General features: G+C 38.5%; 1 pseudogene; it reads right to left on the reverse strand.

Annotated features, from left to right (window-relative positions):
- Positions 1-771: 771 nt before the first annotated feature.
- LOC125873781 (uncharacterized) lies at positions 772-15,314 on the reverse strand (annotated as a pseudogene).
- Between the last annotated feature and the right edge of the window lie 2,004 nt (positions 15,315-17,318).

Genomic DNA, 17,318 nt, shown 5'->3' on the forward strand with positions numbered 1-17,318 from the left:
TATACAAAAACACAAGTATCCATAGCAAGAAAATAAAGGTGAGCTTCACCCCACCACAATAAAAAATATTTGTCCTCAACTATATAACAAAAATCCAGAGGTCAAATTAAAGAAAGATAGAGATAGGGCTAGAGAATAATCCTGGTTAGGTAGCTGTTTCGAGTTGGAGTCCTTCAACAGATGTCGCGTAAAGCCGAAGGTACGCTGGGGGCGTTTGGTGCATTGCCGAGTGATTCATCAAGCTCTGTACAACTTTTCTTAGCATTCCAATGTGTCCATCTTCAACCCACGCTCTTGAGTGATTAATCAACTACCTTTTTTTGTTTTGGCCTGCAGCTTATTCAGTTTGTTCCCAATCAGTGACAACGCTTTGGCTTCTGGGAGATTCGGTGCTTCGCCAAACTAATTTTTACTTCACCGAGTTTTACAGAACTTCTCAGCAGTTATGGATGTTCGAACGGTGGTGACCATTGGGATCGCCGATCAGGTGGGCGAATCACTGAAACCTTCCTGAGCTCGCCGAGTTTTACTGACTTCAGGCTCAGAGGATACCTGAGTCAAACAGTGAAATATCATTAATCGCCGACGTCTTCAGCGACTCACCAACTGGGTCTGCTGCTCGCCATTCTGCACCTCTTTGGCACCTACCATACTTCAATCTATAAAACTAAGACACTATTATTTTACTAGTACGCAAATATAATATAGGGTTTAGGGTTGCCTCCCAAACAACGCTTTAGTTAACGTCGTGGCATGACGCAAGTTAAGACTTTAAGCTTCATAGTTGGAGCCATCCACATCATGCTTAGGTAACCCCTGGTTTTCCTGTGCGTGAACATGAGGTAATGCATGCTCCATAAGCTTTTCTAGCTTCTGGACAACTTTGGAGTGAGACCAAATTATGCGCTTTATGCCTTCAGTATCTCCTTTCAGTTCGTCCAGCGCTCCATCTTGCTCACTCAACTTGAGTAGAATGGTTGAGAGCATTTCCTCAGTGCGTTCCACCTCCTTGTCCCTATAACTTTTTCTTTCACTAAGAGGGGCATATTTAGCCTTTTTCTTGCACTGAGATTCGATTTTCATCACACTCTTGGCCAATCTATCCACATGTGTCTTCAACGTGGCCAGCATGACATCTTTCTCAATCTCTCGCTCAGCTTCAGCCATGTGGTCTTGCAACTGAGCCACCATCATGTAGGGAATATGTGCAATCCCTCCTGGAATTAGTTGATCAAGTAACTGTTTGTTTTTGGGGTAGAGGCTTCTGTAGAAACAGTCCTAAAGAACCATGTCAGGGATGCCATGATTTGGGCCTTGAGCTATTAGCCCTTTGACTCTTGCCCACGATTTATGTATTTGTTCTCCCTCCAACTACTTAAAGGTCAGTATGCAATCTCGGATCCTCATTGCCTCCAGTGGAGGAAAATCTATTGATTTGTGGGTGTTTATTCAACGTAGTTACACCTTACTTCAAAGCATAACTTAACAGAGCAAGACAAAGAGTAAGATTAGTAAAACTACAACTAAAACAAAATGAAAATTTTTCTTAACTGAAAATTCTCAAATAACCCCACTCCCCGGCAGCGGCGCCATTTTGATGCTTATCATGACCAACGACACTATCCTACGGTATGAGCGTCTACGATCGTCGATAATATAGTAACCCAACCCAGGGTTGGTTTGTGTCCCAAGGGAGCAGTTTTGAGAATTGATAGAAAAATAGAATTTACATTCTAACTAGTCGTAGCTAAAGATATTAACGAACAAAAACATAGTAAATAAAAAGGGGTGACACGAAAGTGTCAAATATCAAAGAGGGTTTTGTAACAAGTACTAAAACAACAAAATAAACAAGAAAATCAAGTATGGGGAAAGGTTCTTGGGATGTGACCGCAATAAAAGTTGAGATAAATTGTTGGGTACATGCTTTCGATAGGAAATTTGCAAATTAATAGCGACTAGGCTAAGTTTTAAATGGAAATAAGTTCCCTCTCGGGCAACTTACCCGTTTCAAATGCGTTCCTCTCAGACACCCATTTATTGCATGAAAACCAGCCTACCCCTTACCCTACTCACTCTCTCGAGATGAGTGTGAGGATATGGGACTAGGGCTCAACCTCTCGGGCTGAACCTCATGTCGACCCACTCATTCGGCCATCAGTCTAGTGGGTTTGGTTTCACAACCTCCCTCACGGGCAAGCCAAAAACACATAGGTGGCTTTGTATTTGCAACTACAAACCCTTTAGATTAAACCAAAACCACTAGGTGAAATCACCATTAAAATACATCTAACCTATCATCAAGCAAGACCCAACTATAATATCAACCCATATTTGCTAAATCACTCCCAAGAATGGGGTTTTTTGCCATACGTCAAGAAATAAGAAATTATACCTAACATGATAATGAAATTAACTGGGTATAAGAAAATAAACCTTAAATTAAGCAAAGGAAAATGAATAGAGAGGACCCACTTCCAAACTTGGGGAAGAAGACCTCCTTCCTTCAAGTCTCCACAAAACCCTCTCCAAACTTGAGAGAAAAATATCAGCTAAAATATGTTCTAAAGTGAAAATAATAATAATAATTGTTCCACTCCACAAAATCCCTTTAAGACTACAATTCTTACTAGTATTTATAGTTTTCACAGATTGTACTGTGGAGGATTGTTCTGCAACATTGGTCGAGATCGCCGATGAACTCGACGATCCGCCTTTTGGTCTGCTCATCGCCTTCAGTGTCTTGCCTTTAGTATCCTCGCATTTTGGATCATTGGGTGGTACAGTACTGCTTCACGGAACTGATCGACGACTCGCCGACTACTCATTTCCTCACATTTTGATCCACTTTCTTCAAGGCTTTGTGTACTGTAACGAAGGGCGGTTCATGTCATTTCAACGACTCGCCAAGTTAAATTCGGTGATCCGCATGATTCCATTTCTTGTTCTTTTTAGCCCTATGTGCTCCATTTTGCGCCTAAGTGTCCATGCTTCCACTTAAATTTTAAATACCTGAAACTTCAGCATTTTAATCAGGTATTGAGATAAAACAAGCATTCAAGGACACTATTTCCATTAAAATAAAACCCAAAATGAGTCCAATTTGTGGACTCATCAGCTACCCCATAAATGTAACAAGACGTAGAAGACTCTGAGAGGCCTCATACAAGACACTTACCATATCATAACATAAAGTAATAGAAAAGTGGAGAAAATATAAAACTTTTAAATACAATCAAAGTCTTTTATAAAAGCAAGTGGAAGTCTAACTTGACACTGTCTCATACCATCTAAACATAAGAGAAAAAGAAATATTGGGACTCAGCCAATGCAATAGTCTTAAAAGCAAGAGAGATACATAAAAGAGATAGGGTGATCCAATCCTCGAATACAATGAGGACTCACCAAAGGTTCACTTTATAATCCTCTAGGAACCTAGCCACAAGTATGCGAATCGGGAAAGTCGGACCCTACATTTGATAAGAATGAAGGCAAGAGTATGTGTTAGTACAATCAAGTACTAAATATGATGGCTAGCATAAACAACATAAACATAAGCGTTAGTCAACATAAGACATAAGGTATAATCATATCAATACATAATAAGCATCATAAAGAAAGAGGAATACTTCCTTAAGTAACCTCACTTATCCTTATCCAAGACTTTGGTCATCCACCTCTAGTCAAGCTTACTTCGTGGAAGACATATCTAGCAACACTCCAAGCAATAATCATCATACATAATCACATTAGTCATACTTAGTTTTAAAGACATGACGATTCGCCTGAATACCTAGTTCATAAAGGCTAATGGGTATTCACCTCTTACCTTCTTACTTTAAGATTGCGGGTACTCACCTCCACAACCTCATCATATAATTTAGGTACTCACCTCCACATCATTTAATAAGAATCATGGGTACTCGCCTCCATGTCCATTCATCATAGTAAGAACGTGGAAACTTACCTTTTGTTCAAGTCTAACGAGTACAGGAATCAACTTATATCCTTCATAGAGAGGTCAAAGGTAATCGCCTCTCGCCTCATCATTCATTAAGCATTTTAGTCTATATTCATTTTAGGTGAGAAATCCTTTCAACCAAGAATCATTCATGTGAGTAAACATTTCACATTCATTCAATCATGCTTATCAATTCGTTATAGGAAGTATCTCTCCCACATCATATCATTTATCAATCAACAATGCATAGTCTAGGCTTTACTCTCAAAGCTCTACATCTCATGATCATCATCTATGATTTACTCTAAAGCAATTAACATTATGGTCATCATATACGCTTCAATCTAGAGCAATTCTATTCATAATTTATCAATCCTATAAGGACATATCTAACCCATAGAGTTTCCCTAAATTGGCATCAAACCTAAATATCAATTCAACCCTAAAATCATAAAATAGGCATGGGTACATGTAATTTCATCCCCAATATATGGAATTCTACCAATTCAATCATAAACAATCATAATCCACTCAATTGGATCAACATTCATCATAGCCCACTACAATGGAAGAAACCCTATTTAGAATTGGGGAAATTCTTTAATAAATTATACAATTCTAGGGACTCCATGGATGAAAGGATTCCATGGATGAATAAACCATCATACCATAGTCAAATAGCCCACAAAATCTTGAAAATTTGAGACTTGATCTTGACCTAGCTTCAAATCTCCTTCTTCTTCTTCCAACTTCTAGAGAGAGAATATTTAAGAGGAGTTTTGGGAATTCTTTTGGGATTTTGAGATAATGACTTAATTGGGGGATTTTGGGGGTTAAAATCACTTATATAGGTGTCTTAGACTTAGGCAATACGACACCACTTCAATTAAATTAAAACCAGAAAAGACCCTTAGGTCCCTAGAATAATTTCCCTTACATGACCCACGAGACCATGACCTACGGACCATGGATGTACCAACGGCCCATCTTGGTCCATCGTGGATCATGGTTAGCGACTTTTGGCCAATCCACGACTGCCATATCCGGACCATGGACCCACCCATGGGGCGTTGTACTTAACACAATGTTTCACTACCTTAAAATAATGTTTCAGGATGTCCAATCCACGAAGCCCATCCACGGGGCGTGGGTCCAACCACGGGGTGTGGTTGGCTTTCATGGGTGACACCTGCAATTTCCCCAAAATCTGCAATTTGCCTCATTTCAAATCTGGGGTGTTATAGAGAAACGAGTTTGAGAATACATCTCACTTTTAGATCGAACACACGATTCATATGAATAAGAGTGAATTCTTTTGAATCTCACCACTTAAGCTCACTCATAGGCTTATCTGAAGACCCTCTGAACTCCTATGACTTCCTCAAGACTTTTACTGAGAGTAACTTATCGATTTGGAACTGGCTTTACTTTTCAACTACCTTAAGTATGCGGATAGACGAAAGAATGTGAGAAACACACGAGTTTTAAATAAGTTCAATATGACACAACTCTATTGTACGATTTATAGAATGAAAGAAGGGAAAATCGTGTTTGTAGTCCTTTATTTAAAGAAGTGGGGTCCTCAAAACCATAAATAAGATCCTACTAACACGACTTCATAACACCCTAGGACACTTGAACTCTGTGCTCTGATACCTAGTTTTTCACGATCCGAGCCTACACCCTGGACGTAACCGACACTCAAGTACCATTGTTGGTCCCCAAGCGAACCCTCATCCTGACTGACTAGAAGCGAAAGACTAACTTGAGCATACATAAGAAACAAATTGAAAGAAACGTTTAAAAATAGTTCACTGAATCTCAAAACTTTGTTGAATATACTTAGTATGATACATAAGTTTTAAGTAAAATATCTGAAACTGAAAGACTCTCCAAAATTGTATATCTATGTAGCCTCTACTATTAAAGAAGAATGTCGGGACAAGACCCACGACACCTCAAAAAATCTATCAGGAAAGTAATTGTGAAGTCCTCCGGAATACAAAGAGGCTCACCAAAGCTAACTAGAGTATATAGCGATCTCAATGAAGCTCCTATTGATAATCATGAACACCTATATCTTCATTATAAAAGGATGCAGGTAGAATGATATTAGTACATTGAATGTATGAGTATGTAATATGGCTGAGTAAACATATCACTGAACTGAATGACTAAAAAAAACTCAACTGAATCAATACATGAACATGAAGTGAACACAATTTAAGCTTTATAATAAAATAATATACTTTACTTGTGGGGAGTTTCTCTAACCGACAACCATTACCATGACCCTAACAATGATACAACGTTTCGCCTCACGTTGCCAGGGCCATCCAATACTTTGCCGGGGTATAGGATGATATCGTGACTATGGATCCATCTAATTGGCCTTCTCAGAGGAAGTGAGGAGTCGCATGAACAATCAATTATATCCTATCCAATGTTGGTTATGTAGTTCTATGGGATTTTCGAATCATAAAAGGCTCTATCCAAACTCGGTGCTCGATACTACTCCCAAAATAATTAATATAACTTTGTGCTCAATTCACCCATTACAAAAATGAGCTTTCTACATTACTTGAAATACTTTTCAAAACATGAGACGTGTTTACCTCTTAAAAACATGCACTTAAGAACATATCTTTCAAGTCCAATAATTAACGTAGGTACATATGCATATGTATATATATGAATAAAATAACATTAGAAACTCTTACGTCTTTATGAAATAGAACCTTTAAACTTTGTCTCAAAACTCATCTTTACTTCCTCAAAAACTCAGTTTAAAACTCAAGTGTTGGCTTTGAAAAAACTTCTCAAGATTTATAACTCAAAATAGGGTTCATGCTGAATTATAGACATGAACAAATCAATTCAAGGATCTCAATAACAATATAGAAACTCAATACTTAGGAATATAATTTTAAAAAAAATCAGAAATTTAATAACTCAAAATCAACTTAGCTCTAGAATACTCAAATCTAGGGGTAGAATCCTAAATTTCTCTTTTACTGATTTGAAAGTAGATGTAGGGCATGAGGACGAACTAGTCCAACACTATGATGGCCTTACATACCTAAAAGAACAAGGTTCTTGAAGAATCTTGAAGAAGAATGTTAAGCCCCGAGCCAACACCTTGGGAAGATTGACACTCGAGAACTGATGTTTGCGTAATCAAGACACAACTTTCGATGCAATGTCTACGATCGTACAATAGTAAATTAACCCAACCAAGGAGAATGATAAAATTAAGTCCTAATTAGTCATAGCTAAAAACATTTTCGAATATAAACATGTTAAATCTAAGGGGTGATGCAAGCATCAATTAACAATGGGGGATTTTGTCACAAGTAAGTAGAAACAACAAAAATGCAAAGAGTAATAATCATGGAGATGGGGTTCTTGGGATGTGATAAGAATACGGGAAAAACTAAACTATTGGGTACAAGCTTTTGACAATAAATCTATTGAATATTTGTGACTAGGCTAGACTGTAGAGGGGATAAATTATCTCTTGAGCAACTTACCCCGAATCAAATGGGTTCCTCTCGGACACCCACTTGCCGCATAAAGAGCAGCCTCCGGCTTAGCCCACTAACTCTCTCGAGCTGAGTGTGTGGGAATGAGACTAGGGTTCACTCTCTCGAGCTGAACCTCATGTCGGCCCAATCCCACCGGCCATCAATTTAGTAGTCATAGTTTTACGACCTCTCTCTCGAACAAGCCGAAAACACAAAGGTGAAATCGTATTTGCAATTACAATTTCATTAAGTTCCACCAGAGCTACTAAATGAAATCACATCTAAACAACAAATAAATCATCAACAAGCAAGACCAAATAGATAATCTAACCCACATCAACAAAATCACACCCCAAGAATTGGGGTTTTAGCTAGACATGTAAAAGAGATAGAAATTTATACCAAAATGAGTTTGCATTCAAATGGATATGAAGATTTAAGTCTCAAAACAACCCAAGGTTGAATAATCCACAAGACCCAGGTCCAATTTCTTGGAGTTGAAACCCTTTGAATCTTCAAGTTCTTCAAAACTCTCTCCAAACTTAGAACTTAGAAGTCTATATTAAAAAATCAGATCCTAAACTACAACTCTTCAACGAGTATTTATAGTTTTCAAAAATTTGTGCTGCAGCGGATCATTCGGTGTCGTTAGTCGAGATCGCCGATCAACTCGGCGATCCGCCCTTTGGTAGGTTTCATCGCCGTCTTTCTCTATCCATCAACATCGTCGTGTTTGGATCATTGGGCGACATAGTACAGCTTCACGGAATTGCTCGACGATACACCGACTACTCCTTTTCACCGCTGATTTGATCCTTTCCTTCAGGGCTCAGCACACTGGAACAAAAGACGAGGATAAGACCTTTTGGCGACTCGCCGAATGGGTTCTGCAATTTTCAGATCTTCATTTCTTTGTTCTTTCAGCTGCCTTTGTTCCCTTTTTTGCTAAGTAGTGTCCATGCTTTCCTTCAAACTTCAAATACCTGAAACTTAAGGGTTTTCATCAGATATTGAGATAAAATATGCATTTGAGAACACTAATTTTATCAAAATATAACCCTAAATGAGTCCAATTTGTGGACTCATCAACACCCCTAACTTAAACTTTTGCTTGTCCTCAAGCTAACTCAAGTTCAGCCGTTCAAGAAGGGTGTCTCAAATAGTGCTACACAAGACTCAATCATGAATGCACACAACAAGACTAAATTTACTTATGCAAAGATCAAATGCGCACTCAAATATTCAAGTTGTGACTCACCAATATCAAAGAACCTCATGCTCACAATACTTGCTTCAAATGCAAGTTCAAGCTCAAACAAAGTGTTCAAATGCCCTCACACAAGGAATGATTCCATATTCACACAACGGTTCACAATTAGGAATCAAATGCTACACTCACACCCACAAAGAAGAACACAATCCATAATTTCACCCATAGGTTTGCCCGTATTTTCCAATCAACATTTGTTTCAGCTCACTCAAGATCAAAAAGGTCTTTTCAAGGCTTGTACTGGGGCTGAGTGCAACGGTATGGTCATTTAGGCTCAGTGACTTTCATCCTCATGAAATGTGGTGCTCACCACACTTCCTTTCATTTTCTTTCATCATTCTCTTTAGTGCTCATAAGTCATCCTATTATTCACTTTCCATGAATTGTTTGGGGACCCCATTTCTTTTGTACTTTATTCCACAACTTTCTTTTTCATTATTTTTCTTTTTCTTTCTCTTCTCTCTTTTTTTTGTATGGAGGGGTTCCATTTTTCTTAAAACCATGGGTAAGAGGAGACTTTCCTTGCACTTCCTGACTTGCCCTTATCTTTTCACCACACCCCCAATTTAGGCTTTTGTCCTAAGTTGGCTATTCAACTAACCACAACTTCATGAGGATTATGAGTAATCAATAAAGAAAGGTTATGATTTCATCAAGTTTCTTCCAAAGAAAGGTAAGGCTCAAGGGGTGTTCAAAAGTGGTTCACACACTCACAAAATAGGTCACAAAAGAGGTATATGTCAAATTGATTCACACTCTTAGAAGTTGCCTAAGATCATATCAAGAGATAACATCACTTAGTTGACTGGACCAACAGGTAAAATTCTAGGATCTATCATGCATGGTTCACAGTAAGCTCATCACAGTAGGAATTGACACTACAGTTAAACAAGACTCCACACTTTCGCTAGTGTTCAATGATCATCACAAGAGACTCAATTTGATAACAGGCTAGTCACAACGAGATGCAAAGAGTTCACATATTGTCTATGCAACTTCATTTGGCCTCGTTGTAGCCGCGCATTCATGTTCGTTCGATTGAGAGCACTATTTAAGTCATCGATATTAATCGAAACCGAGACTTAAATTTTACAAAAGAACGGCCACATTCAACACACGAGAGGTGGAAAAAGTTTTCAGACGGGTCAAAATCATTATGCAATTTAAAACAAAAGGAGCTATAAGCTCAAATATCCACAGAAAGCAGTGTAAAAACTCAATAATAGCACACAACCCAAAATATAATATCAAAATAAATATGCACAAAAGTAAAGTGGGCCTCATCCCACCACAAATAAAAGTATTTGTCCACAAATGCGAATAAAAGTATCCAAAAATAAAAATAAGTAAGACAAAGCGGGAGGTAAAGAAAGCTCATGTCTATGCAGTCGCTCTGTTAGGGTCTTTGTCTGAATCTGGGCATTAGTGCCCGAAGCATCTGTCTAGTCTCGGGTCTCAGTATCCAAACTCACCTCAAGAGGAATAGAAGTTCCAGATCCAGTAGGAGCTGTTGTGGACATCTCAGTCAGTGATGGCTGGATCACTGACTGCACAATTGATCCCGCAAAATCTAGCAAATCTCTGAATATCCTCTCATCGCAGCTCTCATGTGTTTCCTCTTCATGCACTGCTATCAGCTCTTCGTCGGTCTCTACATCTGACTCTTACTCCATTGTGCCACCCCTCTGCACATCTCCTGTGGTAGTCGGAGGAATCCCTGAGGTTTCAGGAGCATCCCTGTCCTCAGCAGCCTCTAGCAGTGAAGTGAAGTCAGTAGACATAAGATAGTCTACGTCCTTACTCGAACTCGCAACCTCAACTTTTAAAGTCATCACCTCAAAGGCCTTCCCCTGAAATAAACATGTTTGGTGTGTGGGTGAACGAAACCAACACTATGTGAACTCACATACAACGTAGGATTGAATCCTTGGCAAAATCCGCAATCAATTCCTCTAGAAATCGATGAATCGAGACTTTTTCTTCTCCTTTTTCCTCTTGAGTTCTTTCTCTTAAACCCTAATGTGATTTTGCAATTGTGTAAAGTGAACCAATTCAGTTTACGACCCTAATTAATTCACTAAAAACGAATTAAACACATGGGTATGGAAAAGAACAAAATACCCTTTTAAAATCTGGTTAACTTTCCTTATCAAGACAGCCCAACTTCGAACGGGTATATCTCCCTCATAGGAACTTTCATTTAATATCTTATAGAACACCTAACTCATCATGTACTAAGGGTTATGGTCATTTGAAGTTGACCCGAAACTTATACTTAGCAAAACTTGCCAAACTTTCCAAATTTGATCTTTCCAAAAATGGTTTTTTTCTAATTCTAGTTCTTTCAAATAGCAGGGTGTTACAATATCCTCCCCTTGGGAACATTCGTCCTCGAATTAGATTAGGTAGGCTAAGGGTGTAACATCTAACATTCAGTTCAAACACCTAACAAGCAAAGTTAGCACATTCAGTATATCAATTGAGAGTACTAAGAAGAGAATTAGTACCTTGATCTGGAATTTCTCTGGGCTCAAAGATATGTGGATATCTCTTCTTCATATCCTCCTCAGCTTCCCAAGTAGCTTCTTGAACAAATTGATTTCTCCACAGAACTTTGACTGATGCTACTTCAGTGGTCCTCAACTTGCGAACTTGGTGATCTATGATCTGAATAAGTATCTCCTTATAAGACAAGCTATCCTTAATACCAATATATTCGGTTGATATAATCAATGAAGGATTGCCCATACACTTTTTCAACATAGAAATGTGAAACACTAGATGAATTGCTGCTAACTCTTGTGGTAGCTCCAACTCATAAGCTACATTACCAATCCTTTTGGATATTTTGTAAGGACCAATAAACTGGGGAATAAGTTTACCCTTCTTACCAAATCTCATAACACCTTTCATGGGTGAGACTTTTAAGTATACCCAATCATCTACTTCAAACTCCAACTCTCTTCTCCTAACATCAGTGTAGGATTTTTGAAAACTCTGTGTGGTTTTCAACATCTCTTGAATAACTTTCACTTTCTCCATTGCTGGATGAACTAAGTCTGGTCCTATCAACCTAGCTTCACCAGCCTCAAACCATCCAATAGGAGATCTGCATCTTCTCCCATAAAGAGCTTCATAGGGAGCCATTTGGATGCTAGAGTGATAACTATTGTTATAAGCAAACTCAATGAGAGGTAGGTGATCATCCCAAATACCCTTGAAATCAATCACACATGCCCTCAACATATCTTCTAAATTCTGAATAGTGCGCTCTGCTTGACCATCTGTCTGAGGGTGAAAAGCAGTACTCAAGTTCACCTTTGAACCCAAACTTTTCTGGAATGACTTCCAAAATTGTGCAGTAAATTGTGCACCTCTATCTGAAATAAAGGACACTGGAACTCCATGAAGTCTTACTACCTCTTAAATATATAACTTGGCATAATCTTCTGCTGAATGGGTAGTGTTTACCGTCAAAAAGTGGGCTGATTTTTTCATTCTATCAACAATCACCCAAATTGAATCAGGTTGCCTTCGAGACCGTGGCAACCCAGTAATTAAATCCATATTGATCATCTCCCACTTCCATTCTGGAAGTTCTATATTCTGAGCCATACCACCGGGCCTTTGGTGCTCTACTTTAACTTGTTGAAAATTTGAGCATTTAGCAACGAACTCAGCAATACCCTTCTTCATACTATTCCACCAATATACTTCTTAAGTCATGATACATCTTTGTGGAACCCGGATGGATAGAATATCTAGAGCTATGAGCTTCCTCCATGATTCTCTGTTGGAGTTCATCCACTCTTGGTACACACAACCTACCTTCATACCTCAATACACCATCGCCCTCCCTTGTTCAAAAGCCATTATTTTTTGCTTATGAACATTTTCCTTCAATTCAAGCAAAATAGGATGTTGGTCTTTTTTCTATTTCATTTCTGACACTAATGATGATTCAGCCCCATTCATCACCACTACTCATCCTTCATTGGAATCTATTAAACGAACTCTCAATCGTGCAAGTCTGTGCACATCTTTTGCTAACTCTCTCTTCTCTTCTTCAACATGGGTGGTACTACCAATAGACAACCTACTCAAAGCATCAACAACAACATTAGCCTAACCTGAGTGATATCGAATACACATGTCATAATCCTTGAGTAACTCTAACCACCTCCTCTATCTGAGATTAAGCTCTTTCTCATTAAACACATACTGAAGATTCTTGTGATCGGTGAACACATCCACATGAACACCATAAAGATAATGACACCATATTTTCAAAGCAAAAACTACAATAGCCAACTCTAGATCATGGGTTGGATAATTTTTCTCGTGAACTTTCAGCTGTCTGGAGGCATAAGTTATAACTTTACCATTCTGCATTTACACACAACCCAAACGAACTCCGGACACATCACAATATACAACAAAGCCTTGCGTACCCTCTGGTAAGGTCAATACTGGGGCAATAGTCAACCTAGTTTTCAATTCCTGAAAACTTTTCTCACAAGCTTCAGACCATTGAAACTTCAGTGTTTTCTGAGTTAACTTAGTTAAAGGGAACGAAATAGATGAGAACCCCTCTATGAACCTTCTATAATAGCCAACCAATCCTAAGAAACTCCTAATATCCATTGGAGATGTAGGTCTAGGCTAATTTTGCACTGCCTCTATTTTTTGATTGTCAACTCTAATTCCATCACCAGAAACAATGTTTCTTAAGAATGCCACAGACTCAATCCAAAACTCACACTTGAGAACTTGACATACAACTCTCTATCCTTTAGAGTTTGGAGAACTATTCTGAGATAACTAACATGATCTTCTTCATTCCTCGAATAGATTAGGATGTCATCAATGAACACGATAACAAACATATATAAATAAGGCTTGAATACTCTGTTCATAAGGTCCATAAATGTTGCAGTCGCATTGGTTAAATCGAACGACATGACCACAAACTCATAATGACCATAACGGTTCCTGAAAGTGGTCTTTGGAATATCACATTCCCTTACTCTTAATTGATGGTAGCCAGATTTGAGGTCTATCTTAGAGAAACAAGTGAAACCTTGAAGCTGATCGAAAAGGCATCAATTATCGGAAAATGATACTTATTCTTGATAGTAACCTTGTTCAACTGATAGTAATCTATAAATATTCTATTAGAACCATCCTTCTTTCTCAAAAATAGGACCGGAGCACCCCAAGGTGAGACACTTGGTTGAATAAAACCTTTCTCTAGGAGATCTTTCAAGTACTCTTTTAACTCTTTCAACTCTAATGGTGCCATCTTATATAGCGGAATAGATATAGGGCGGGTATCAAGAAGAATATCTATACCGAAGTCTATTTCTCTCTTAGGAGGGACTCCGGGAAGATCATCCAAAAAGACTTCTAGAAACTCTTTTACTACTAGAACTGACTGAATATGAGGTATCTCAACACTAGAGATATTAACTCGGACTAAGTGATAGACAAACCCCTTGGAAACTAACTTTCTTGCCTTAAGGTACGAAATAAAATGACCCTTAGGCATTATTGAACTACTCTTCCACTCTATAACAGGCTTATTAGGAAACTGGAACTTAACAACTCGAGTTCTAAAATCAACTGAGGCATAACATACATGAATCCAGTCCATACTAGAATGACATCAAAATCTACCATGTCTAACTCAACTAAGTCGGCCATGGTGCTCTTGTGATTGACGAAAATGGTACAATCACGATAGACTCTCTCTGCTAGAATAGAATTACCAACAGGTGTAGAAACACTGAAGGGATCAATAATTTTCTCAGGAAGAACATCAAAATTCATCGCAACATAAGGAGTTACAAAAAATAGACTCGCTCCTGGATCTAGCAAAGCATAAACATCAAAGTCAAAGTCTTGGATCATACCAGTGACAACATCTAGCAAATCCTTTTGCTCTTAGCGACTAGTGATATCATATAGATGGTTTCCTTCTCCCCCTACCCCTGAAATAGCTCCTCTAGAAGCAGGAGCAACTGAAGAAGACTGAGCTCTATTTCCCCCATTACCATTACCCTGCCTGTTCTTATGATATTCTCATAAAATGACCATTCTGACCACACTTGAAGCAACCAGTGGAGCCATCATGACACACCCTTGAGTGGCTCCTACCACACTTAACGCATGCAGGAGTCTTAGAACCCCCTTATGCCATACTACCTTGAGAATGTGCATGTCTAGCTCTGAAATTCTGTGAATTTCGACTATTGTACTCACATTTGTTCCTTGGTGCAGGTGCACTAGCAGATGGTGGAGCATGTCCCTTTTGTTTCTATTGGAAAGATGATTGGTTGGCATTACTCTTCTACTGCCCCGACTCATTCCTTGTCTTAGTTGTCTTATTTCAAAAATCCTCCCTATCTTTCAGCTTCTCTTCCTCAAACTATTGTACATGGATCATCAACCTGACTATGTCCAAATCTCCTATCAGCATAGCTGCTCTGCCTTCCCTACTAGACAGACGAGAGAACCCGACAACAAACAAACTCATCCTACTTCTTATGTCAGCGACCATCTCCAGAGCATAGCGGGAAAGTTGTGTGAACTTCATATTGTACTCAAGAACACTCAAAGAATCTTGCTTAAGAGCGAGGAACTCTCATACTTTTTATTCTCTCATTTCATTGGAAAAGAAACGCCCCAAGAAGGCCTCATCAAACAAAGCCCAACACACAAGTGGTGCACCCTCAACTCGATTCTTCCTCCATTGATCAAACCAGATTCTAGCGACACTCTTTATTTGGTATGCAGCTCGTTCCACCCTTTCAACATCGACAACATTCATAATCTCAAAAACCTTCTGACGCTCTTCAATAAAGTTTTCTGGATCCTCTGTAACACTTGAACCAGTAAAGCTTGGAGGATTCATCCTTAAGAACTCACAGATTCTTAAAGTATCAACCACTTCCTGTCAATTATCTCTATGTCCAACTTGATTGGTCACAGCTTGACTCAACATCCAAATAGCTTCATAGAACTCAACATTGGTGACCTCTCCTTGGGGTTGCACTTCTGATGCATTAGGTACCCCTTGATCCTGTGGTTTAACATTTCTCCTAGCGGGACGACCTCTGACAGCTCTTCGTGGAGACATGATCTGAAAGACACGCGTAAGCTTGAATGACACGAATCTTTTTAGAGATAAACTCTATCGCATAAAAGAGTATGAAAGAAGAGAGATAGTTTCTAAGAGTTGCAACCTCCTAATTATAGATGTGGTGTGCTTCACACCGATAACTAGGACTCTACAGACACAACTTCATAGACTCCCTAGGACACTTGAACTCTTTACTCTGATACCAAGTTTATCACACCCCGAGCCTACACCCTAGGAGGGACTACCACTCGAGAACCATTGCTGGTCCCAAGTGAACCACTAGCCTGGCTTAACTCTTAGTGGAAGACTTACTCATGATACAAATACTTTAAAAAGTAAACATAAATCTCAATAAATAACTTAGAAAGTATAATGAACATTCACTAGCCAAAATGGCACTCAAGTCTCAAAAATCAAATCATAAATGGAAAACTCAAGAACTAATATCAACTAATTGTCTATGAAGTCTCTAATAACTTAGATGGACATCGGGACAAGACCCTCGACATCCTAATGAACTATAATGATAAAGTAATAAGAAAGGGGATCTTCTGGAAGAAAGGAGACTCACCAGCAACTCTGAAGCTCAACTGGATCAACGATGCGTTGGATATTGATCCTTGTTACCTATATCTACATCATAAAAAGATGCAGGCCAACTGGCATCATTACATTGAATGTACGAGCATGTGAGGGGAATTCTAAAACAAGACATAAGGTTGAAAGGGACTGAAAGAACATAATTGGGCTCAACTCAACTCAACTTAACTCATTTCAATATAAAGCAATAATATGAATGCAATAGAAAGAAAAGCTTTTAAAACATGTATAACAACTCTGTGTATTCAGAAATACAATAGTAACTCAGTTTGTATGCAAAGATACAATATAAACTCTATTTGTATATAAAAATTCAAGTAATCACTATGTATTTAAAAATACAAAATATAATTGTGGGAGTTTCTCTAACCGACAACCATCACTTAAAAGTTATGTGATGATACAACGTTTTGCCTCACACTGCCAGGGCCATCCTATACCATGTCGGGGGTATAGAACCTAACTACTAAGTGGATCCACTAGTATATGCTAAAAAGAACTAAAGAATCATCTAAATAGTATGGCCCTTTCCACCCATGTTGTCTACATGGTTTATGGGCGCTGTGAGTTGTCTGAACTCTCCCTCATATCGGTGCTCAATACTACTCCAAAAATATAACTAGCTCATATGTTACAAACATAACTCTTTGTGTGGTTTGAGATAATTATTCAAAAACTAGCCTAAAGGCTCTCTAGGAAATTAGTGTTTCCTCTCTTGCTTACATTTACTCTTTACTTAAAAACTAGCTCAAAGGCTCTTGTTGGAAATCAGTATTTCCTTTCTTGTTTAAGTGTGAAAACATTTACTCTTTGGCAATACAT

This window comes from Solanum stenotomum, chromosome 8 (genome assembly GCF_019186545.1).
Source record: "Solanum stenotomum isolate F172 chromosome 8, ASM1918654v1, whole genome shotgun sequence".
In the NCBI taxonomy this organism is placed as follows: Eukaryota; Viridiplantae; Streptophyta; class Magnoliopsida; order Solanales; family Solanaceae; genus Solanum; species Solanum stenotomum.